Consider the following 24,658-nt stretch of genomic DNA (forward strand, 5'->3'; position numbering starts at 1 on the left):
TGACTAAATGGAGCTCATTGGAAAGCATTCCCATTGAAATGCAAGTCAGACCTGCCTTTGCCCAACAACATCGTTTTCACTTTTTGCACTTCATTTGAGCAGTCACTAACACCCCTGGATACTTTTATCACAGTCATTCCTGGCACCAACAAACTGAGTCTGTCTTAAATGTTACCCTATTCCCTATTTAGTGCACTACTTTTGACCATAGGGCACAGGTCAAAAGTAGTGCACTATATAGGGAATAGGGTGACATTTGGGACAAATCCTCTCTCCACTTCTCCCTCTCCATTAACTGACGGCGCCAGAGGGAAAGTCTCTATTGATTGATGCCTTAGTTAGTGAAAATTACCAGAACATTCAAAACATGCAATCCAAACATTAAGTCTGGATTCAGAAGGAAGAAAAGAGACACTGACAAACACGAGCCAAAATACAGACCCTCCCCTTTAACCTGGCGAAAGAACAACAAGAACCACAATAGAATCACTGTAAAATAACAAACCCTGCCCACCTGGCACACCAGGCAGGCTAAAGCAAACCCTAAAAGTATTTGAAAGATTTCATATGGTATTTGAGTCCAGATTTGTTTGTGAGCGTGACTCCTGTTTGACTTGGAAATGATATAGGGGAACAGATTAATGGAGTGGTGATTCAATTCTCGTAGTTATCGAAATCGGAAGTCGTTTTTTCCCCCGCTTTAGCCCGTATCACTGTGTGAAAGGAGAGAGGTGAAAGCGGGTTAGGTATCACTGTGTGAAAGGAGAGAGGTGAAAGCGGGTTAGGTATCACTGTGTGAAAGGAGAGAGGTGAAAGCGGGTTAGGTATCACTGTGTGAAAGGAGAGAGGTGGAAGCGGGTTAGGTATCACTGTGTGAAAGGAGAGAGGTGAAAGCGGGTTAGGTATCACTGTGTGAAAGGAGAGAGGTGAAAGCGGGTTAGGTATCACTGTGTGAACGGAGAGAGGTGAAAGCGGGTTAGGTATCACTGTGTGAAAGGAGAGAGGTGAAAGCGGGTTAGGTATCACTGTGTGAAAGGAGAGAGGTGAAAGCGGGTTAGGTATCACTGTGTGAAAGGAGAGAGGTGAGGAATTGTGGGCTTGTACTTGGTTAATCTGTAATGTTTCATTCACCTTAGTGTAATGGAGTATTCCTTTCCCCTCCATCTCTCTGCTGAATGGAGTGGACACAGAAGCTAATGCACGAGATTCCTATGGTCAAGCTGTGCAGACTGAACAGAGTATACAGTATCTAAGCCCATCACCAAAGTAAAGCTGCAGACCAAGCCTGTTTGTGGAGAGCCTATGTACAGTGGCAAAAAAAGTATGTGAACCTTTTGGAATTACCTGAATTACCGGGACTGAGAAACCACACCATCCCCGGAGGCATGGCAACCAATCTGGAAACCCAGTAGAGAAAGCAAGAGATTCACATACACTTCACAACCTAGATAGATAATAGAAAACATCTCAGAAGACCTAAGATTAAGAGTTGTTGACTTGAATAAAGCTGGAAAGGGTGACCAAAGTATCTCTAAATGCCTTGATGTTCAGCAGTCCACGTTAATAAAAATGGTCTTGCTACTATCCCTAGGAGTTGCCATCCTGCAAAGATGACTGCAAGAGCACAGCGCAGAATGCTCATTGAGGTTAAGAAGAATCCTAGAGTGTCAGCTAAAGACTTACAGAAATCACTGGAACACGCTAACATCTCGGTTGACGAGTCCACGATATGGAAGAAGCCACTGCTGTCCAAAAAAAACATTGCTGCAAGTCTGAAGTTTGCAAAAGTGCACCTAGATGTTCCACAGCGCTACTGGCAAAATATTTTATGGACAGATGAAACTACAGTTGAGTTGTTTGGAAGGAACACACAACACTCTGTGTGGAGAAAAAAAGGCACAGGACACCAACATCAAAACCTCATCCCAACTGTAAAGTATGGTGTAGGGAACATCATGGTGCCTCAGGGCCTGGACAGCTTGCTATCGTCGACGGAAAAATGAATTCCCAAGTTTTTTGCAGGAGAATGTAAGGCTATCTGTCCACCAAATGAAGCTCAACAGAAGTTGGGTGACGCAACTGGAACACGACCCGAAACACAGAACTAAATCAACAACAGAATGGCTTGAACAGAAGAAAATACGCCTTCTGGAGTGGCTCAGTCAGAGTCCTGACCTCAACCCGATTGAGATGCTGTGGCATAATCTCAAGAGAACAGTTCACACCAGACATCCCAAGAATATTGCTGAACTGAAATAGTTTTGGAAAGAGGAATGGTCCAGACCTGCACCTCGTTGTGCAGGTCTGATCCACAACTACAGAAAACATTTGGTTGAGGTTATTGCTGCCAAAGGAGGGTCAACCAGTTACTCAATCCAAGGGTTCACATACTTTTCCCACCCTACACTGTGAATGTTTACACAGTCTATTCAATAAAGACTAAGACTAATGAAAATGTACAATTGTTTGTGTGTTATTAGTTTAAGCAGACGGTCTATTGTCTATTGTCGTGACCAAGATGAAGATCAGATCAAAATGTATGACCAATTTCTGCAGGAATCCAGGTATTTCCAAAGGGTTCACATACTGTTTCTTGCCACTGTACATGCTTCTTTGTGTTTGTGAGATGTAGCCTAAATAGCCTCTATGGGTTTTCAATTTGACATTCTCTCATTGGTTGTATGGCCCTTGGATACGGAAAGGTCGCCATGGATAAAGCCTGGGTTTCAGGCATTGTGCCAATCGAGAAATAAGGGCCAGGAGACAAACCCTAATAGGTCCAGACAGGGTCCATTAACCAGAACAGGAGGAAGTCCACTGGTCTGGGCCAAGCTAAGTGACCAGGCGACTATGGAGCATTCCTGGGAAGCCTTCATCTGTTTGACTCCCACACACAACCATCATCTCATTCAAACCCAAATCATTTCCCCAACTGATAGGGGAGAGAGAGAGAGAGAGACACACACACCGCGAGAGAGAGAGAGAGAGAGAGAGAGAGAGAGAGAGAGAGAGAGACACCGCGAGAGAGAGAGACACAGAGAGAGAGAGAGACACAGAGAGAGAGAGAGAGACACCGCGAGAGAGAGAGACACAGAGAGAGAGAGAGAGACCTAGAGACATTACCACAAACCAGTGCTCGCAAGCTTCAGTGCTCCCTGAGAACTGATGGAATGTGACTAATGATAAGCCACAAACGGAGGGAGCTAAAAAGAGAGCGGGAGAGGGGGTAGGGTAGCCATTAATTAAGGGGCCTACCCATAATGCCCCATTTGACAGCCACTCATTCACAGACCGGGGGGAGAGATGGAAGAATAGAGCAGGTTTCTAATTAGTGACCAATTACTGCTTACATAAAACACCCAAACAGTGGTCTGTGGAAAAAGGACTCCCACCCCATCCCACTTTTTTAATTTCTCTCAAACACACACTTGTAATAAACAGTCCTCCTCTGCACTTCAAACAAATAAACACACACTCATGCACGCCCCCACCCCCTCCCACACACAGAGCATTCCCTGGTCTGGGCAGAAAAGTAGGACTTATCAGATCTGGAGAGTGCAGTCAGCCATCTGCAGTCAGTCACTCCTCAACATCAACAGTGTTTACAAAGGATGCTTTAGTGGCCTTAAGAAACTGTGTTCAATTACACAAACACGGATGTCCCTCTTCCACCCATTTGCAGTGCAACTGTTAAAGCACACACACACACTAGGCTTGGGCGGTATACCGTATATCGAGGTATTTGGCAAAAGCCACGGGATGGTTTTTCCATACCGTCAATTTATACCGTTTAATACATTTTCATATTTTTCCCAACTTTTTAAGTAAATACCTGCAGTTAACTTGTGCAATACGTTAGGAGATAAAGAAGATTGCATTTTTCACTTCACCAGTCACATAATTTGTAATTATGAAGCTTACCGGTAGTCCCCAGTCACATGTTTTGTTTACAAGCACACAATGAGGAGATACTGGAGCCTTGAGTCACTCACTGGTGTGCAGCATACACCAGGTGACCTAATTACAGTATGGAATTCACAACTAAATGTTTGCCAGCTAGATATCTTATATCTATTAAGTTAACCATCTAAAATGTGCTAAATGCTCTGCAGTTGTGCATTTGGTTTGCTGATTTAGTAACTAGTTAGCTATCTAGCTCAGTGGTTAGCTTCTTCGAAAATCAAGCATTCGCTTGTTAACAGCAGACAATCCCTTCCTGGATCAAGAGCCTTGATGGCTAATATTTATTTTGTGCGTGAAGTAAATTTAGTAGCATTTTTCAGTTTACAGTGCATCCAGAAAGTATTCAGACCCCTCGACTTTGTCCACATTTTTGTTAAGTTACAGATTTATTCTAATATTAATGAAATTGTTTTTTCCCGCTCATCAATTCACACACAATACCCCATAATGACAAAGCAAAAACAGTTTATAAATGTTAACAAATGTATTAAAATGTTTTCAACTGAAGTATGACATTTACATAAGTATTCAGACCCTTCACTCAGTACTTTGTTGAAGTACCTTTGGCAGCGATTACAGAATTGAGTCTTCTTCGGTATGACACTACAAGCTTATTCTCTGCAGATCCTCTCAAGCTCTGTCAGTTTGGATGGAGAGGGTCCCCGCACAGCTATTTTCAGGTCTCTCCAGAGATGTTCAATCAGGTTCAAGTCCGGGCTCTGGCTGGCCCACTCAAGAACATTCAGAGACTTGTCCCGAAGCCACTCCTTCGTTATCTTGGCTGTGTGCTTAGGGTTGTTGTCCTGTTGGAAGTTGAACATTCTCCCCAGTATGAGGTCCTGAGCGCTCTGGAGCAGATTTTCATCAAGGATCTCTCTGTACTTTGCTCCATTCATCTTTCTCACTAGTCTCACAGTCCCTGCTGCTGAAAAACATTCCAACAGCATGATGCTGCCACCACCATACTTCGCCATAGAGCATTGTTGCCCTTCTGGACGGTTATCCCATCTCCAGAGAAACTTTGGAGCTCTGTCAGAGTGACCATTGGGTTCTTGGTCCCCTCCCTGACCAATGCCCTTCTCCCCCGATTGCTCAGTTTGGCAGAGCAGCCAGCTATAGGAAGAGTCTTGGTGGTTCCAAACTTCTTCCATTTAAGAATGATGGAGGCCACTGTTCTTGCTGCAGAAATGTTTTGGTACAGTTCCCCAGATCTGTGCCTTGACACAATCCTGTCTAAGAGCTCTATGGACAATTCCTTCGACCTCATGGCTTGGTTTTTGCTCGGACATGCACGGTCAACTGTGGACAGGTGTGTCTTTCCAAATCATGTCCAATCAATTGAATTTACAACAGGTGAACTCCAATCAAGTTGTAGAAACATCAAAGATGATCAACGAAAACAGGATGCACCCGAGTTCAATTTTGAGTCTGATAGCAAATGGTCTGAATACTAATAAGTTGTTTTTTTTTGTCTTAAAACCTGTTTTTTGCTTTGTCATTATGGGATATCTGGTGTAGTCTGATGAGGAAAAAAATGATTGAATCCATTTTAGACTAACGTAACAAAATGTGTAAAAAGTGAAGCGGTTTGAATACTTTCCGAATGCACCGTATGCCAGACAAATGCAATTTGCAATGTGTTTGTTAGCATTTAGTTAGCATTCTCTATGGGATTTTTACATGTACATGATAACATTGCAAACCTTCGGATTACAAAGTATCAGTGGAGTTTGAAAAAACAGTGCAGGTATTACCGAAGATCCCGGGATGAAGGTAAGACAATGTGGATACCACCCAAGCCTAACGCACACACAGCAGTGATATACAAGCTGGTATAACCGATTGGGGGAAACTGGTAAAGCCTAGCCGACGAGGGTCCGTGTGTTAAATAAGAAAAGCGTCAAGTGACGTGAGCAGGGAAATTACAACATCGTAAGTCAGAGCCTCGGGTAAGCTCATGTCTGATCACGACCCTGTGTTTTGATTGGGATATAAGACAGGTCAGAAGGAGACATGTACAGCAGCTTCCATTTAGAAGGGACAAACATATCAGGGGTGTGACTAAAGGGACGTGACTGACTGGCATGCCAACCCAAACTCCTAACTCTGGGAGACAAATGTTCCTTAAACCTCATCTGGAAGTCAAATCAAGTTCTGGGACACTTCCCCAGATGGTCCAAGGGGGTTATCTGGGGGTCCAAGATGGTCACCTGAGATACTTCACCAGAAACGTATCCCTTCCAACTCAACATACTTTGGGATTCTTGGGTGTGAGACTACAGTAGATGATACAGTTGTTCAGTGTCTTGCCGTATGAAGTATCTCACCAATGACGTTATCAAAACAACTCATATCTGGTGACGGCACACAACTAGTCACTGGGCAGGAGTCTCTATGAGGACATCTTACCATGATTACTCATGAGTTGAATCTTTGACAGGCCATGATGTTTCTTTTGAATGTAATTGCCCAGGTGTTAACGTGAATGCCTTGTATGATGTCAGTGTTTGTGAGAAAAGTACTGTATAAGTTAACGACACTACTCTGTGTGCAGTTCAAGTAGCCTTTTCATTATCAATGTTCTTCCAACCTTTCCTTCTACGACTAAACTGAGCTGAGTCATGTTACAATGGTGTGCTTTTTCTTTTGTGCATCTGACTTGACTCGTTCCAAAACTCTTGAAAAGAGCCGAGTGGTGTTTCTCCGTTTCATTTATAATATCAAAAATGTTACTCACCATCAGCCCATTTATAAAGACACTATGAGAGATATTTCACTCTGAGTCATAACATTATTGTCTATTGAGGTATCAGGTTATCAATATCGCCCAATACAAGCCTCGAAAGCCTAGAGATTGGCCGAGTTCCTGTATGTATATCTTTAGTTCAGTACAAGTCGTGTCAAGGCTTCTGACATAGCCTTTCCAGACGGAGTTGGGTCCCAATACAAGTGGTGCCTCACAAACAACTGCCTGTTGGTCCGACTGCTTGCATTGCTGACAACAGGTTATTTATAGAGAAACCCCCAACAATAGCCGCCGAACTGAAGAGAACACATTCCTCCTAACTCTCAGAGAGAGATTACTGCCTGTGCGTTCTTCCAGAAAGTTATTATCTCCCGGTACAAGACTTAAAAAATGAACATGAAACTGACTCTGAGGAGACGGATTTTCATAATTAGCCCCTTTTACAGAGACGTTTGTTCTAACAGTATTGGACATGTCCCACTGCTCTGGGGAGAGACACTTGTCACTAGGAGAGAAGACGGATGTTCCCATGGCTATTAAACTTTATGGCCCGAGGACAAGTGTGACGAATATTCGGGTGACACAGAGACTCGGTTGAGGGTATCCCCCCCCCACCCCCATGTTTACGGGGGACAGATATGGTTGTGACACGAGAGCTTTGCTCAAACTCCTGCTCTCTCTATGTTGAGTTCACAGAAGTTCATGTTCAAACAAAAACAGCCTCAATGGTCCTTGACACTTCCCGAAACCAGCTAACCAGATGTTCATCTGGATACTTATGAATTTGAGATCTCAAAATAGAAATGAAAACAATTTATTTATGTTGGACGTGGGGACAGTCACATCTGAAATCAGATGCTGGGGTAGATAGTAAGCAGAGTGGGACAAATTGTCAATCACAGAAGGTATTTTATATTGATCCCAACAGCCGCCAGGAAGTGATGAAGTGTAGGCCTGACACTCATGGGAGTTTATCTCCACCCAAATAGGTGGATGTCATCACAACACATTGAAAAGGATCTACTGTCTGTTACACCATAACAAGCCTGTCAGAGGTCTCATCTGTCATTTAACTGAGATCTCTCACACACATACACACTTGGGCCAACTCTTCCACCCCAAGTTTTGACGTTGTTTGGGTATGAGAGGGTGCATTCCAGGGCTGTAAGTGTCCAGCCAGCTGTCTCCATAGAAATTACATAGCGTAAGGGTTTTATATGTCACTAGAACACCACAGCACAGAATGGCCCCTAAGATTCATCTACATCAGAAATCAACTACAGTTGAAGTCGGAAGTTTACATACACTTAGGGTAGAGTCATTAAAACTTGTTTTTCAACCACTCCACAAATGTCTTGTTAACAAACTACAGTTTTGGCAAGTCGGTTAGGACATCTACTTTGTGCATTACACAAGTAATTTTTTACAGATTATTTCACTGTATCACAGTTCCAGTGCGTCAGAAGTTTACATACACTAAGTTGACTGTGCCTTTAAACAGCTTGGAAAATTCCAGAAAATGATGTCATGGCTTTAGAAGATTCTGATAGGCTAATTGACATCATTTGAGTTAATTGGAGGTGTACCTGTGGATGTACTTCAAGGCCTAACTTCAAACTCAGTGCCTCTCTTCTTGACATCATGGGAAAATCAAAAGAAATCAGCCAAGACCTCAGAAAAATATTGTAGGCCTCCACAAGTCTGGTTCATCCTTGGGAGCAATTTCCAAACACCTGAAGGTACCACATTCATCTGTACAAACAAACGTTCAAAAGTATAAACACCATGGGACCACGCAGCCGTCATACCGCTCAGGAAGGAAGTGCGTTCTGTCTCCTAGAGATGAACGTACTTTGGTGTGAAAAGTGCAAATCAATCCCAGAACAGCAGCAAAGGACCTTGTGAAGATGCTGGAGGAAATAGGTACAAAAGTATCTATATTCACAGTAAAACGAGTCCTATAGACATAACCTGAAAGACCGCTCAGCAAGGAAGAAGCCACTGTTATAAAACTGCCCAAAAAAAGCCAGACTACGGTTTGCAACTGCACATGGGGACAAAGATGGTATTTTTTGGAGAAATGTCCTCTGGTCTGATGAAACAAAAATAGAACTGTTTGGCCATAATGACCATCGTTATGTTTGGAGGAAAAAGGGGGAGACTTGCCAGCCGAAGAACACTATCCCAACTGTGAAGCACAACTTATTGTGGGAAGCTTGTGGAAGGCCACCCACAACATTTGACCCAATTTAAATAATGTAAAGGAAATGCTACCAAATACACTCAATTAGTATGTGAACTTCTGACCCACTGGGAATGTGATGAAAGAAATAAAAGCTGAAGTAAATCATTCTCAACTATTATTATTCTGACATTTCGCATGCTTAAAATAAAGTGATGATCCTAACTGACCTAAAACAGGTAATTATTACGAGGATTAAATGTCTGGAATTGTGAAAAAGTGAGTTTAAATATATTTGGCTACGGTGTATGTAAACTTCCGAAGTTCAACTGTTGATCCTGCCGCAGGCTGATTTCTTCTTGAGAAGATGGACATAATTACAAATCATTTGGAGACTGCAAATTGACTACAAGAAGCCCAAACAGAATGTCAAACCATGCTTTAATTTGTTTATGATCACATATCTCGCTGCGTAGGAATACTTTGAAACAGATTTCGAAAATGAAAAATCACTTGGAGCTGATTTGCTGGTGTTTTTAGTCTTTTGTTGAAGAATAACATTTTTTAAAAGCTTTTTATTTTATTTTGCCTTGAGGACATGAAATGAAATCAGCCGTGGGCCCGCCAGTTGTGGAACCCTGATAAGCAGAGAGATGAGTCCATGTTGATCAAGCCAACATGCATGTGAAGAGGTGGTGGAGGTCAATCATTAACAGTTCCAGTTCTACGGTCGTCAGGAGAAGTCAATGTCATCCTGTGTGTGTGTGTGTGTGTGTGTGTGTGTGTGTGTGTGTGTGTGTGTGTGTGTGTGTGTGTGTACTTACAGCAGGCGTATAAGTACAGCATGTGCGAGTGTTGTTTGGGAACGAGTCACTCCATGTGCGAACGTGTGTGTTTGCGTACATCGGCATGTGTGTACAGAGTGTGTGAGTGAGTCTATAGTTCCATTGTTGTCCAGAGGAGACAGTCATTCTACCACAATACAATAGCAGGGTTGGGACATTGACAGTAGCACAGAGACGTCAAATACAGACAAACAGTGACTCCCACCCTGTCATTAGACACAGATGCATCTCTGAAATGAACCCTATTCTCTGTATATTATACTCCTTTTGACGAGGGCGAAGGGAATAGGGTGCCACTTCAGACACAAGCCCTTTCATTAGACACTAAGGCCCAGTGCTCCTAGACTGCATTTAACTGCTTAAGGGTCTGACCAATACAAATGAAGGCCTTGATAGTTCAAAGGCCCCTAAACAGTGATAATGGAACAGTCTTGGTTAGATAGGGGAGGAAGGAACCAAAGCAATCATTAAAACAGGGGTGGAGCTTTGTCATCATGTAATTCCAGACAGTGACAAAGAGACCGAGACTAGAGCGACAGAGACTAGAGCGACAGAGACTAGAGCGACAGAGACTAGAGCGAGAGAGACAGAGACTAGAGCGAGAGAGACAGAGACTAGAGCGAGAGAGACAGAGACTAGAGCGAGAGAGACAGAGACTAGAGCGAGAGAGACAGAGACTAGAGCGAGAGAGACTAGAGAGAGACTGCGATACAGAGAAACAGACTATGCAAACGGTCCAGTCATCATACAGTCAGTCATATTACCACATACATCGCTATATTACAAGTACACTCCATCAACCCTCACCAGTGTGAAGCTCCACAACAACCAGATGAACACAGTCTGTGTGAACTACCAGTAGGTGGCACTATAACATGTGAACCATAGGAGAGTCTATAGCGTGCCTATAAGGAAATCTTGGAGTGTCCAGTCTTGTGAACAGAACTGCTGTTGGCTGCCACTGGCACTTAAGACTGTCCTAATAATATACACAACCTATGATGACACTGACCACATTTACATGTGCACAGTATTCTGGACAGTAGCTCATATCCCGCTTAAGGTCTTTTTTGGGATAAGCTGTTAACATGCACCTTTGATATCCCACTCACGAGTAACCCTGAATAAACAAAATATTCCACATTTAAATTCATATGGGTTAAATGGAACAATAAGTGAAATATGGACACTGACTGTAGGCCTATAACCTCTTACATGTAGAATATAATATTAACTTCTTATTATGCATTTCTTGCATAAAAATTATAGAACAAAATGTTACTTTTGACTCTGGAATAGGAGAAATATAATTTCTTTATTTCAGCATCTATTGACAAAATGACACTTACGCAAGCAGACAGTATTTCAACCGCACAAAACATGCACCAAAGCCCATAATACGCAGATTTCATCATTTTTTCAGCTTTTAATTTCCTTTAAACCGGTAAAAATTATGACATTTAAACATTTTACACCGGGACCAATCTTTCCACTGTTTGAGTTATTGTGTTTTCTCCCCGATCCCTAAACGAAACAGACAACTTTACCGGTGTTAACTAGATTACTCATGTATACATTCCATCGACGTAAAACATCGTGCTGAGCACTTCTTTATTTAGTCATCTGGGGCAACAAGTTATGACAGAAGAGAAGCTGCATGCATCTTAACTATAGTTGACAAACAAATGGCCTTCCAAATGTCAAATTATTATATGGCCTCCCAAAAGTGGGAAATTCTAAGCAGAAAGCTGTCTAAATTAGGGGAGAAAGCAGCCAGTTGGCATATGGTCCAGTATCAGCAAAATATATGAAGAGATTATTATGGTGGATGGCACTGGGCAGGTAACCTACTTTTTGAAGTGATTTGTTTGACAATCTGATGAAAACGCCACACAACATCCATGATATGTGAATCTCAGGTCAGCATATCCCAGGCTTTTATCCAGGTTTCTCAGGTCAGCATATCCCAGGCTTTTATCCAGGTTTCTCAGATCAGCATATCCCAGGCTTTTATCCAGGTTTCTCAGATCAGCATATCCCAGGCTTTTATCCAGGTTTCTCAGGTCAGCATATCCCAGGCTTTTATCCAGGTTTCTCAGGTCAGCATATCCCAGGCTTTTATCCAGGTTTCTCAGATCAGCATATCCCAGGCTTTTATCCAGGTTTCTCAGATCAGCATATCCCAGGCTTTTATCCAGGTTTCTCAGGTCAGCATATCCCAGGCATTTATCCAGGTTTCTCAAGTCAGCATATCCCAGGCATTTATCCAGGTTTCTCAGGTCAGCATATCCCAGGCATTTATCCAGGTTTCTCAAGTCAGCATATCCCAGGCATTTATCCAGGTTTCTCATAACCTGGCATACACGTTTTTTTCGGGTTTTTGTAAAAGGCATATGGTGTTTAAATGCGTCAACTCAAAAACAGAATATTGGTAAGCATGTAAAGGTGGTCATTGGCCTGTTCCTGTTATAGACACCAGTATGGAGCTGCCCATGCAGTTACCGCCTGTTCCCGACACCAGTATGGAGCTGCCCATGCAGTTACCGCCTGTTCCTGTTATAGACACCAGTATGGAGCTGCCCATGTAGTTACCGCCTGTTCCTGTTATAGAAACCAGTATGGAGCTGCCCATGCAGTTACCGCCTGTTCCTGTTATAGAAACGAGTATGGAGCTGCCCATGCAGTTACTGCCTGTTCCTGTTATAGACACTATGGTTGTTATATTCATTAGGAAACACAGGTTTAATGGATAGGACCCAGTTCTGAGTGAAGTTGTGTGAGAGGCTAGGTGAGTGGATATACCACTACTGGAGTAATACATTCAAGGTCACCCATCTTTTGTTCTGCCCTGCAGGTTGTGGATGGACACCATCTGCTGTGTATTGATATTCTAGTTTTGTCCCTTTGGGCACCTGTAACCCCCCCTTGCTTACCTACGTTGAAATGCTTGGAATGTTCTTCCTGTGAAACGCATTAAACAATGCCCACGTTAATTTCTGCTCCCGTCTCATGTCCTGTCCTTATATTAGTTGTATAAGTAATACAGTTTTCTATACAACACTACCAGTCCCGGATAGGGGTAAGGGAGGAAAGGTATGTATTAGAGGTCGACCGATTAAATCGGAATGCCCGATTAATTAGGGCCGATTTCAAGTTTTCATAACAATCCGAAATCTGTATTTTTGGGCACCGATTTTTTAAATGTTATACCTTTATTTAACTAGGCAAGTCAGTTAAGAACACATTCTTATTTTCAATGATGGCCTAGGAACAGTGGGTTAACTGCCTTGTTCAGGGGCAGAAGAAAATGTTCACCTTGTCAGCTCGGGGGATCCAGTCTTGCAACCTTACAGTTGACTAGTCCAACGCAATAACGACCTGCCTCTCTCTCGTTGCACTCCACAAGGAGACTGCCTGTTACGCGAATGCAGTAAGCCAAGTTAAGTTGCTAGCTAGCATTAAACTTATCTTATAAAAAACAATCAATCATAATCACTAGTTAACTACACATGGTTGATGATATTACTAGATATCTAGCATGTCCTGCATTGCATATAACCTGACTGAGCATACAAGTACCTAAGTATCTGACTGAGTGGTGGTAGGCAGAAGCAGGCGCGTAAACATTCATTCAAACAGCACTTTCGTGCGTTTTGCCAGCAGCTCTTCGTTGTGCGTCAAGCATTGCGCTGTTTATGACTTCAAGCCTATCAACTCCCGAGATGAGGCTGGTGTAACCGATGTGAAATGGCTAGCTAGTTAGCGCGCGCTAATAGCGTTTCAAACGTCACTCGCTCTGAGCCTTCTAGTAGTTGTTCCCCTTGCTCTACATGGGTAACGCAGCTTCGATGGTGGCTGTTGTCGTTGTGTTGCTGATTCGAGCCCAGGGAGGAGCGAGGAGAGGGACAGAAGCTATACTGTTACACTGGCAATACTAAAGTGCCTATAATCAAATCAAATGTATTTATATAGCCCTTAGTACATCAGCTGATATCTCAAAGTGCTGTACAGAAACCCAGCCTAAAACCCCAAACAGCAAGCAATGCAGGTGTAGAAGCACTATAAGGACATCTAATAGTCAAAGGTTAATGAAATACAAATGGTATAGAGGGAAATAGTCCTATAATTCCTATAATAACTACAACCTAAAACTTCTTACCTAGGAATATTGAAGACTCATGTTAAAAGGAACCACCAGCTTTCATATGTTCTCATGTTCTGAGCAAGGAACTGAAATGTTAGCTTTCTTACATAGCACATATTGCATTTTTACTTTCTTCTCCAATACTTAGTTTTTGCATTATTTAAACCAAAATGAACATGTTTCATTTACTTGAGGCTAAATTGATTTTATTGTTGTATTATGTTGAGTTAAAATAAGTGTTCATTCAGTGTTGTTGTAATTGTCATTATTACAAATAAAAACAATTGGCCGATTAATCGGTATCGGCTTTTTTGGTCCTCCAATAATCGGTATCGGTGTTGAAAAATCATAATCGGTCGACCTCTAGTTTGTACCACTGTGTCAGCAGTCCACAGGCACTCACACATACACACGTGTCAGGAGGGGTTTGGACCAGGCTTGGGAATCCAGACACACACACACACACACACACACACACACACACACACACACACACTAGATAGAGATGGGCAAACTAGTTATTCAGCCTTTTTAAACATCTCACCAATAGGGCTGTTCTGCAGAGGGCACACTATCATCAGTAATTACCATCAGTAAGTTCAACAGATCACTAGTCTGACACCTCAACAGATAAACAGGGATTTGTCGATGGGTTATGACCTTATACAGTAATACTATGTCACTGGTGTTTGTTTCTCAGAGCGTGGTGATATCTAGTCTCAACATGTGGAGGCATGACGACACACAGGTCCAGGACAAAGTCCACTGGCTAGGACTACTGGACAGAGTGAAAGAAGCCCCAAAATAGTGCTTTATTTATTTATTTATTTTTATTTCACCTTTATTTAACCAGGTAGGCTAGTTGAGAACAAGTTCTCATTTGCAACTGCGACCTGGCCAAGATAAAGCATAGCAGTGTGAGCATACAACAAAGAGTTACACATGGAGTAAACAATTAACAAGTCAATAACACAGTAGAAAACGAAGGGGGGGTCTATATACAATGTGTGCAAAAGGCATGAGGAGGTAGGCAAATAATTACAATTTTGCAGATTAACACTGGAGTGATAAAAGATCAGATGGTCATGTACAGGTAGAGATATTGGTGTGCAGAAGAGCAGAAAAGTAAATAAATAAAAACAGTACGGGGATGAGGTAGGTGAAAAGGGTGGGCTATTTACCAATAGACTATGTACAGCTGCAGCGATCGGTTAGCTGCTCAGATAGCTGATGTTTGAAGTTGGTGAGGGAGATGAAAGTCTCCAACTTCAGCGATTTTTGCAATTCGTTCCAGTCACAGGCAGCAGAGTACTGGAACGAAAGGCGGCCAAATGAGGTGTTGGCTTTAGGGATGATCAGTGAGATACACCTGCTGGAGCGCGTGCTACGGATGGGTGTTGCCATCGTGACCAGTGAGCTGAGATAAGGCGGAGCTTTACCTAGCATAGACTTGTAGATGACCTGGAGCCAGTGGGTCTGGCGACGAATATGTAGCGAGGGCCAGCCGACTAGAGCATACAAGTCGCAGTGGTGGGTAGTATAAGGTGCTTTAGTGACAAAACGGATGGCACTGTGATAGACTGCATCCAGTTTGCTGAGTAGAGTGTTGGAAGCCATTTTGTAGATGACATCGCCGAAGTCGAGGATCGGTAGGATAGTCAGTTTTACTAGGGTAAGCTTGGCGGCTTGAGTGAAGGAGGCTTTGTTGCGGAATAGAAAGCCGACTCTTGATTTGATTTTCGATTGGAGATGTTTGATATGAGTCTGGAAGGAGAGAGTTTGCAGTCTAGCCAGACACCTAGGTACTTATAGACGTCCACATATTCTAGGTCGGAACCATCCAGGGTGGTGATGCTAGTCGGGCATGCAGGTGCAGGCAGCGACCGGTTGAAAAGCATGCATTTGGTTTTACTAGCGTTTAAGAGCAGTTGGAGGCCACGGAAGGAGTGTTGTATGGCATTGAAGCTTGTTTGGAGGTTAGATAGCACAGTGTCCAAAGACGGGCCGAAAGTATATAGAATGGTGTCGTCTGCGTAGAGGTGGATCAGGGAATCGCCCGCAGCAAGAGCAACATCATTGATATACACAGAGAAAAGAGTCGGCCCGAGAATTGAACCCTGTGGCACCCCCATAGAGACTGCCAGAGGACCGGACAGCATGCCCTCCGATTTGACACACTGAACTCTGTCTGCAAAGTAATTGGTGAACCAGGCAAGGCAGTCATCCGAAAAACCGAGGCTACTGAGTCTGCCGATAAGTCTGCTTGTGTACTCATAGGTTTGTGTGCTTTTATTGAACAATGTGTGTTTTCATGGAGCTATGCTTTCAGAGGGAAATTACAGCTTCTGTTTTTACATGCTGATTATGGCAGAGAGAAACATTTGCACATATTCGGAAAGAATGTGCAACCTTCGCTGACATGGGGGGAGAAGCTGGAAAAAGTGACTGAGGGCCACTTTTCGCTCTGGTCATTTTCATCACGATAGAACATACCAGCCACTATATAAATATGACCAAGTACCAGCTATAAGTTGAGGCTAACGGTTAGAAGTTAGCAGTTAATGCTATAACGCTACCATTCATTTAGCCTTAAACACAGCCGTTGTAATAAGCACTTGTCAGGAATGACTGTGATAACATTCTCAGTAGCCGATGTACAGGTCAACATTCAAAGCCACTGGGCCAGACAGATTACCAGGACGTGTACTCAAAGCATGCACGGACCAACTGGCAAGTATTTTCACTGACATTCACTGACAGAGTCTGTAATACCTACATGTTTCAAGCAGACCACCATAGTCCCTGTGCCAAGGAAGCGAAGGTAACCTGCCTAAATTATTACCGCCTCGTAGCACTCACGTCGACAGGCATCAACAGCATCCTCCCGAACACCCTAGACCCACTCCAATTCGCATACCGCCCCAACAAATCCACAGATGACACAATCTCAAATCGCACTCACACTGCCCTTTCTCACCTGGACGAAAGGAACACCTATGTGAGAATGCTTTTCATTGACTACACCTCAGCGTTCAACACCATAGTGCCCATGAAGCTCATCACTAAGCTAAGGAACCTGAAACAAAACAACTCCCTCTGCAACTGGATCCTGGACTTCCTGATGGGCCGCCCCCAGGTGGTAAGAGTGGGCAACAACACGTCCGCCACTCTGATCCTTAACACTGGGGCCCGGGGTGTGTGTTTAGTCCCCTCCTGTACTCCCTGTTCACCCGCGACTGCGTGGCCAAACATGACTCCAACACCATCATTAACTTTGCTGACGACAACAGTGGTAGGCCTGATCACCGACAATGATGAGACGGCCTATAGGGAGGAGGTCAGAGAACTGGCAGTGTGGTGCCAGGACAACAACCTCTCCCTCAATGTGAGCAAGACAAAGGAGCTGATCGTGGACTACAGGAAAAGGCGGGCCGAACAGGTCCCCATTAACATCGACGGGGCTGTAGTGGAACGGGTCGAGAGTTTCAAGTTCCTTGGTGTCTACATCACCAACAAACTATCATGGTCCAAACACACCAAGACAGTCGTGAAGAGGGCACAAAAAAAAAAATCCCCTCAGGAGACTGAAAAGATTTGGCATGGGTCCCCTGATCCTCAAAAGGTTTTACAGCTGCACCATCGAGAGCATCCTGACCGGTTGCATCACCGCCTGGTATGGCAGCTGCTCGGCAGCTGACCGTAAGGCGCTAGAGGGTAGTGCGTTACGGCTCAGTACATCACTGGGGCCAAGCTTCCTGCCATCCAGGACATATATAATAGGTTCTGTCAGAGGAAAGCCCATAAAATTGTCAGACTCCAGTCACCCAAGTTATAGACTGTTTTCTCTGTTACCACACGGCAAGCGGTACCGGAGTGCCAAGTCTAAGACCAACAGCTTCTACTCCCTATCGATTAGACTGCTGAACAATTCATAAAAATCGCCACCGGACAATTTACATTGACTCCCACCCCCCTCCCTTCTGTACACTGCTGCTACTCGCTGTTTGTTTGTTACCTATGCATAATCACTTCACCCCCATCTGCAGGTTACCTCAACTAGCCTGTACCCCTGCACACTGACTCAGTACCGGTGCCCCCTGTATATAGCCTTGTTAATGTTATTCTTATTGCGTTACTTTTGCCTATTTGCTAAATATTTTCTTCTTCTTGAACTGCACTGTTGGTTAAAGGGCTTGTAAGTAAGCATTACATGGTAAAGTCTACACTTGTAGTTTGATTAGATTTTTAGAAGCCATGTGGTATTTGAGAGTCAAATGTTTCAGGAAGCCTTTTGTTATTTATTGGACTAACTACCCTTATGTTACGAGCTACTGTGCAAAACACAAAGTAAATAGCTACCAATAAATGTGACTTCTTAACTGAAAATATGTACTTTAAATTCCTATTTCATTTGCATACTCAAGCCAAATCCACATTTTCAAACAGAAACAACAAGCATTATTTAGCATTCAACCATCTCCCTGTGCATGCGACAAACATCTTTATTCATGAATGCTTAGTCCTTGAATAATGAATGAATTACAAGCCTGAGAGTTGTTTTGTGAGTCACAGGGAGATGCTCTTTGATGATGGTTGAATGACTTGGTGGGGTGGTGTGATGAGAGGGAGCTTTTTGGTTAGAACGCCTGTCGTCCACACACACACAGTTTGACAGGCCTCCTGTAGATGCTGTGTGTTTGAAAAGACATTTCATCATGTCGACGTGCTGTGTGTTTAAACAGACATCTTCATCATGTCAACGTGCTGTGTGATTGATGCAGTAAGTGAGTGATGCAACAAAGCTATCAGAACGCTGTATACAGATGAATCAAGCTCTATAATGGACCTCAGATAGGAGCACACACAGCTCACTAACCAGCTGAGACACTGGGGAAGATGGGAGGCATGCACCGCTCTCGTTTGTATTCAAGTCTCAGAGTAGTGCTGAACCTAGATCAGTTTAGCCTTTTTAAGCATATTGAACCAGATCAGCACTACAAGGGGTGTGAATGTGTACGTGAAAGAGAAGGCTGAATAAAAATATCAATCACGTACTGATAACTGGAGAGCGAGTGAGAGAACACTATGGAGAGTATGAGTACTGACAAGTGGGTGAGCGCTAGAGTGAACCAGACAGACAGTGAGAGAGCTAGAGTGAACCAGACAGACTGTGAGAGAGCTAGAGAGAACCAGACAGACAGTGAGAGAGCTAGAGAGAACCAGACAGACAGTGAGAGAGCTAGAGAGAACCAGACAGACAGTGAGAGAGCTAGAGAGAACCAGACAGACAGTGAGAGCTAGAGTGCCAGGCCAGCTACGTATGGTGTTAAGGGAACTGTGTAGTGAAGTGAATGAGGGACGGCCCTAGGAAGAAATAAATATTCCCCAGCAGCAGACAAAAGCTCTGCCTCAGGCACAGCAGGAACAACAAGCAGTCATTTATAACGTCTGGGAGAGGGGACGACAACACGGCAGAGAACAGATGAAAGGACAGAAGGATGAGAGAGGAGGAGAGGAATGATCAGAGGAGTTACTCCCTGAAACTTCAGAAGCGTAAAGAGATAGAAATGAAAAGTTAGTTCAACAAAGTGGACAATATCACGACAGACTTTAAAGTAGTTACATTTCTAATTTGTTTGTTTATATCGGTTTACACACAATGCTACAGGGCCTGATTCACACCGTAGGGCCAAACTCAGCAGAGCCGAGCGGTGCTGTACTGGCCTGGATACACATCCACCATAGCTACTGGAACCGTGCTGGAAAGGCACAGCGTCAGGCCTAGTAATGTCATGGATTTTGAAGAGCTTCTGAAGAGATTTACTTGCTCCTTTTCGTCACCACAGTTGATCTATAACAGTCGGTCTGTGAAGTCAGGGACAGTTTAACAGGTGAGGTTAGGTACGTATTTCCAGACTGTAGCATTACCAAAGACCCCTAGGACACACTCACTAAATGATGTATGGTCAAGCCCTGAAGGCAAACATTATACACTGTTATACCACACCAAGGAACATACAGTCCAATGTGATGAATAGCAGGCACACACACACACACACACACATCTGCTTTCAAATACACACACACCTAAACAATGTATAGTCAAGCCCTGAAGGCAAACATTACACACTCGGTTATACCACACCAAGGAACACAGTCCAATGTGATGAATAGCAGGCACACACACACACACAGTGCATTAAAACACCCCAACTCTGGTCCCAGACTCTCCCTCTCATGATGTCAGCAGACTGGGAAATGGAACTGACTGAATAACAAACGTGATGGAATGATGGAGCAAAATAAACCCAGATATTACAGTACACAATGTTTCAGTACAGAACTATGTCCTCCATTAACTGAAGAGCTGCTGACTTAATAGTTACTAATATTTACTTTATGCTTTAATGCTTAAGCCAAAGTTGTGTCCATATTTAGCACGTTGGCATCAAAAGGCTGACATTAGTAAACATTATAGCGATTATTCAGTCTATTAATTCTACTTTTTCCACTCCACTTCATGCCAGTAAAGCCAAATAGCATATGGCTAGAAAACGTGCTTAGGGGAATTAGTTTACTGTCGCAACGTCAAATGTGGCCAAATCCATTTGCATGGGAGTGGAGGGCCTTGGTAATGGCCTCAACCATTTTTATGTGACTTGAAAATACTTTGACACGCTTGGATTTGTGCGGAACAAGGCAGTCCGTAAAGCAGTTAAAGGATCACACACACACACACACACACACACACACACACACACACACACACACACACGAGTTCTGAAACACTGAACAACTAATCTATAAATTAATTTCCGACCGACATGGACCACCCCATCCCCCTCGAACTAAAACACACTGGACTAATCCTCTTTTCAGGGTGGTGGAGTACAGAAGTCTTTTCCTCAGAGCTGAAGTGAAGCTACTGGCTGTTAGTAGCTCAATAATGAGCTGCTGCACTTCAGGAGGTGTAAAAGGGCAGTGTTTTAAAGGCAGTGTTTTAAAGGTATACAGTTAGTTTGATTTCTACCTTGAACTTCTTGCAGGGCTGTGGGTGTGACCGTAAGGTGAGGCTTGGACTCCTATGGTGAAGAGGCCTACCAACTACCCAGACGTTCTATGTTTCTGTCAGACTGGCTGCCTGGGGAATAACAACGAAGACCAAGAGAGGGAGAGCGAGACCGAGAGAGCGAGAGAGAGAGCACGAGAGACAGCAAGAGAGTGTGAGAGAGAGAGAGAGAGAGAGAGAGAGAGAGAGAGAGCCAGAGAGAGAGAGAGAGAGAGAGAGAGCCAGAGAGAGAGAGAGAGAGAGAGAGAGAGAGAGCCAGAGAGAGAGAGAGAGAGAGAGCCAGAGAGAGAGAGAGAGAGAGAGAGAGAGAGAGAGAGCCAGAGAGAGAGAGCCAGAGAGAGAGAGAGAGAGAGAGAGAGAGAGAGAGAGAGAGAAGAGAGAGTAAATGTTAGTGTGAGAGCTCTTTAGGCCCCCTGAATGCTGCATGTGTAAAACACACCCATTTACAAAGGGCCCCTTTGTGTTGCTGTCAAACATCGCTTTTCCATAACGATCCCTTCATTAAACACAGTGGGTGAGGTGCATAGCGAGCGCCATTGCATAAACTTCCAGGGGTGAAAATGATGCCGTAAAATAGTGGTGGACCAGCGCAACTTTAGCAGCAGAAACAGGAGTTACTACCATAGGCTGTTGAGATGGCTGGGTCGTATTCATCAGGGCACACCGTATCAAAATGGACAACGAAACAATCATTGTTATTGGTTAAGTTAATGTTGTCCAACTTTATCAGTCTGTTTTCTTCCGATTGGTACCTTATGAATACGACCTAGCCATGATAGGCTGAGATGATGGACGGGCTGGACATGCCGGGAGATGAGTTTGGATTGGTCTGCTATGTCGCATGCTTGTCTATAACGTGAGCTGCTCAGTATGTGCTGATGGTCCTTTCTACCGTGCCATTTTTTAACCATCAACAACTACAAAAGTTCTTCCTTTTCTCAACATCGATGACCGGAGTTTAGCAGGCGCTATCGACAGATCAGTTAGAAAAAGTGATGGGCTACTTTCTGTAGATGCCCGGTTAGTGTAAACTGGAGTGACTTGACAACGCTGGCCAAACAAGATGTAGCTACAAACAAAACAGAGTAAAATGGTTCCAGTCTGCCGTGATGCATTCAGCCATGTACACGGGTAAGAGTCTAGCTTCATTTTCAGATATTATACGTTTAATGGTCAGAAAGTCATTTTCATTGCAAGTTGAAGCTTACTCTCAGCTAGCAAGTGAATGTTAAATTGCTGGCTCGCTAGCTAACCTTACATGTATGATCTTGTAGTAATATTATTTGAATTAGAAATCCATTTGCATAGCTAGCTAACATTTAAGCTGTAACTAGCAAACATTGAACCTAGTTGGTTAGCTCTTTAGCTACTTGCAGATACATACTACAGCTATAACAATGTTTGTATTGATAGTAGTATGAGTTGAGATTATGTCAGTTCATTATCTAGCTAGCTATTTGTCTAAACAAAAGACTCCACTTCGCCAGATGATTTCATGACCCATCAAGTTAGCCAGGTGTGTCTGGGGGTGATTACGGCCATTATTGTATTTTCATGTCTAGAGAATAATGACCTATCCACATAGCTAGATGTGGCTGGGGGATGGTTATAGCATTATCCTTCACATGGCCCATCAATTTAAACAAATGTGTCAGGTAAGCGTCATCTAATAATACAAATATCATCTTACACTTTGCTTTTGATATTACTAACCATTTCACTGTACCGTTTATACTTCTGTATCCTGTGCATGTGACAAATAAACTGAGATTTGATTTGATATAGTGTGTGCTTACCAGAGACGGTAATGTGAAGAACAACATGACCTGCACCAAAGTCAGATTAGGATATAGGCCAAGGACTGGATAAAGTATATTTTTACCTGGAGTTTTTCCTTATTGTAGGCTACTAATTGTACCACTTTAAATCTTTAAATCTTTGGTTGTTTACTAAACTACTCACTCCATTTAGCACATGGCCGCACATGTGAATCCTTAAAGAGGCATAAGAGGGTGCGAACGATGAATGGTTGTAACCAAAGAAGGGCTATCCAGTAGGTGTACCAAAACATTCAAGGAGCATTTTCTCAAAAGTGTGGTTACAAGTTTATCAACTTTCAAAGCCGAATTACTTTCCCATTGTTCCTCAACTGTAGTGTATGATATACCATTTTCTAGCACTGAGTCTCTACTTTAATCTAATGTAAAATACACAATTTCAAATGTTGCTACATAAGACCGAATCGAGGCAGTCGGTCACACCTAATTCCACTTCGTAGTTACAGGAAATAGCTTTCACTTGTCCAGCTCTTTCACATCAGTCCCGATGAAGGACAGGTGACGAGGAGAGGAAGCCACTTTAGACTATTGAGATGCAGCCCTGTGGAGAAAAATACAAGTGTCTACAGTAGCTCGCTAAAGTTAAGGTGGGCCGATGAAACAAGATGTAAATTAAAGAGGGCAAAGATAGGTCAAATACGTAACCTCAAAATTCAGTGTGATATCGAAACAGACAGAAATTACACTAGATCAAAGACCAATTTAATTTACATGAAGAGTTAGAATTTATTTTGAAAATGTTTAGCTAACTGGACAAGGACAACCACCAAAACAAGCTAAATTGCCATGAAGAAACTGTTAAATCTCTCCAGTATTAATCAATGCATCCATTCACTAGAATGCAGGACATGTGCCTTCTTGGTAGACTAGTGGAGTCAGTCTGTGTGTTTCTCTCCAGTGTACACACAGGGCACATTGGGATGAATGTTGACCTTAACACATCCTTATTTATTCCCCTAAGCACTCTCTTCGCCTCAGTCTGCCAAATGCCATGGATTCCTGGAGCTTTGAATCACTTTTCTGGAGCCCTCTCTGTGGCTGGCTGATGCCATGGTCTACCTAACCCAGCCTCAGTGCACTCTGTCTGGGTAGCGATAAGTTCATCCACAGTCTTTGTCCTGTACCACAACCTCCACCTTTTCCTATAAAGTGTGTGTGTGTGTGTGTGTGTGTGTGTGTGTGTGTGTGTGTGTGTGAGTGATTGTGCTGGGAACAGAGAGACGTCAGAGACCCACGGTCCAGGCCAGGTGACAGAACTTAGAGGTGAAAACATGGATTCCCTATTTCATCCATCTCCTTTCTCTCCCTTCCTTCCTTGTTCATCTGATTCCCAGATGGCCCTGTAGAGCAGATGGCTGTTGGTTGGTGAAGAGCAGGGATTTCCTACATCATAACTAGGCACTGCCACGTCAAAGCTCAACACACACTTTCGCATAATATTGTACACACACACACACTGTACACATTACACAAACATACACATTCTAGTCCACAGCATATAAAAGGTACTTATCTCCCTATAAAAATAGAATAAGACTATTGGTCACGTACACAGTTTAGCAGATGTTATTTTGGGTGCAGCAACATGCTTATGTTACTGGCTCTTAACAACGCAGTGAAATGTCAAACAGGGACACACAAAATACATTTAAAAAAACTAAGCACAAGCAATCAAGAAATGTCAGAATAAATCCAATATGTAAATATACCAACAACAACAGTGAAGAAGCGACTCCGGGATGTTGGCCTTCTAGGCAGAGTTGCAAAGAAAAATAAATCTCAGACTAGCCAATAAAAATAAAATATTGAGGTGAGCAAAAGTACAGACACTGACAGAGTGTGAATGATAAGAGAGAAATAGTCCTATAAAT

The 24,658-nt window shown here is 43.2% G+C and overlaps 1 protein-coding gene across 1 annotated transcript in view; it reads right to left on the minus strand.

Annotated features, from left to right (window-relative positions):
* The window catches only part of LOC109891648 (plexin-B1), a 153,150-nt gene that overhangs the window by 66,757 nt on the left and 61,735 nt on the right, over window positions 1-24,658 (minus strand). The window lies entirely within an intron of this gene.

This window comes from Oncorhynchus kisutch, linkage group LG5, assembly GCF_002021735.2.
Source record: "Oncorhynchus kisutch isolate 150728-3 linkage group LG5, Okis_V2, whole genome shotgun sequence".
Taxonomy (NCBI): Eukaryota; Metazoa; Chordata; class Actinopteri; order Salmoniformes; family Salmonidae; genus Oncorhynchus; species Oncorhynchus kisutch.